Genomic DNA, 2,404 nt, shown 5'->3' with positions numbered 1-2,404 from the left:
GGATGGCCTCCTTCAGTACAATTTCCACTCGAGTGCTGTATCAATTCTCTCCTCTTCATAGAAATAGCCTGCCCTTCCTATTTCTTCTCTTCCTCCCCAAACTCCTTCAATAATTGACGCTAGCCCAGAGCCTGGAGGCCCTGAAGCTCACCCTTGGGCAGCCCTTGATTAAGAAGCCATCGAGTGGCCGCGCCCCACGTCAGAATCCTGATCTCTGCAGTCAGGTCCGTGCCATTAAGTGGTACTTGAAAGAGACTGCTTAAGTACATGGCTTTGTGGTGGGTTTTCTTTCTTTTCCCCCTACTTCGTCTTAGTGAGTCTTTCCAAAGAAATACATTTTGAGCTAAGAGCCTCTTCCAGGGTGGAGAGTATATCTGTAGGTTTCAGGGAATTAAAAAACCAGGCCACCCCCTGCCAGGTTAGTTAAAATGGAGCCAAACAGCTCTCCTGGAGGAGGAGACGGCCCCTTGTAAGGAAGTGAACCACCCTCCTAATCCACGAGAGAGAGGAATTTTTCAGAAGTGGAAGATGGATGATTTTGAAAAGATTATGCTGCATTCCAAAGACAGACACTGTAAGTAGAACATTCTAATTGGGTGACTGTGTTACAGAATAAGTTAATAACGGAACTGACCACATCTTAAGAACAGGCAAAGCATTTCCCTGAACAATAGTTTTTCTACATTCTTTTCATTCTGTAGACTCAGAGAAGGTATTTGGATGGATCATAAGCCTTTTGTGAACCCATGACCCGGATTTAGAAAAGCTGAAATTAGTGCATGCCGACCTTTCCTAATAAGCTCAGCTCACCCCTTCCTGGCTCCCGTCCCCAAAATGAACTCTAAAGGATAGAATTCAGAAAGCAGGAACTACGTGCACAAAGAGTTACAACTGAAGTTTAGTGTAACCCTGTCACATTTTGACAGTAAATTAACCAGTTAGATGTCACATTGGGTAGAACATACTCCTATGGGTTGTCAAGGACTAGAAAGAACTACTGTTGATTTGTATGTGCTTTATTGAAACACTGTAATGGGTGCCTCTCTTAAGACAACAAAATTAACTGGATTTATGCTCTTCACATATGGCAGCAGCTTCATCATATTTAAATGTTCCAAGGTTGGCATTGGAGAGAGAATTTTCATATGGGAAGCCCTGGGTGCCTCCCAGGAAGAGGCCATTTTTTCACATCAGTGTAGACAGTTCTCCAGCTTCTCTTAGAATCCGGGCTGGAGGAAGAGATGGCTGGAGATGGGAAAAGATTAGCTCTGGCTGCTGATTAAGGCTCAGGTTCCAATTTTGAATTTCATGTTCTGGAATATTCTTCCCAGTATGACCAACACTTAAGAAGTTCCCTTCTCTGGGAGAAAACATGTCTCTGAACTATAGGGGAATGGCTTTACTCTATCCCCATAAGATATCACATGAGAACACAATAGTCCAAACTCAGAGTAAGAGATAGTGTGTGGGTCTTTTCTCTACTTGATCACCTATAATACATAGAATCACAATAACTTACACAAACGTATTACATTCATAAATAGTTGCTCCTTAAATTATTTCAACATCTCAGCAAGTTAATCATGATCACGCCCTTTCCTTTCTCAGAATATTCCACCAGCTCCCCTTTAACTCTCAGAGAAGCTCTAAACACTTTAGCACAACATTCAGGGCCCTTCAAGGAGTAGAATGAACAATCAAGGAACAAAGTTGAACAGTATAATAATGTTTAATTTGTGGCCAATTCCCTTCTAGATTGTGGTCCTCCAGTGCATGATTGCATTCCAATCCTGTCTTTGCTGTTTTCCATCCATGTGACTTTGGAGAAACCACTCGATGTTTCCATATAAGGAAACTGAGTTTCAGAAACATTAGCTTCTCCAAGGTTACCTGGATGGAAAATGGCAGAGGTGGGATTGGGACCGAGTTTGTTTGACTCTAGAGCTGAGCCACTATGAGTTCCTCTGAGTCAAGTCCCTGCTGTTCACAGTGATGGGGACATAGCAGAAGAATATTGTTATTATAAGTCCCTCTCCCAGGTGGCAGCCAGAGCTAAGTGCCTAGCAATACCTCTGTTAATTGGCATCTCACATGTTTTGAGTTAATGATCAAGTGAATGACTTCCGTTCTCAAATGAGGAAATTGAAACTCAGGGAGGTTAAATGGCCTTCACAGTTGTAGGCATAGAAAGTGACAAAGTCAGAATTATAACCCAAGTCCTTTGATTCTTAATCCAGTGTTCTTGCCATGCCACTCACTGAACACATATTTAAAATTTATAATTAGGGAGAGATATAATTGTGAATAAAAGAATGAATATTTAAACTTTCTAAGAGAAGAGATCTTTTGTAGAAAATTTAATCTTATTTGTTTATTGGCAGGAGTGACAAAATATCCAGTTTTA

This window comes from Equus asinus, chromosome 1 (genome assembly GCF_041296235.1).
Source record: "Equus asinus isolate D_3611 breed Donkey chromosome 1, EquAss-T2T_v2, whole genome shotgun sequence".
Classification (NCBI taxonomy): Eukaryota; Metazoa; Chordata; class Mammalia; order Perissodactyla; family Equidae; genus Equus; species Equus asinus.
The sequence above is the reverse complement of the archived record's forward strand: the minus strand, read 5'-3'. Positions refer to the sequence as shown.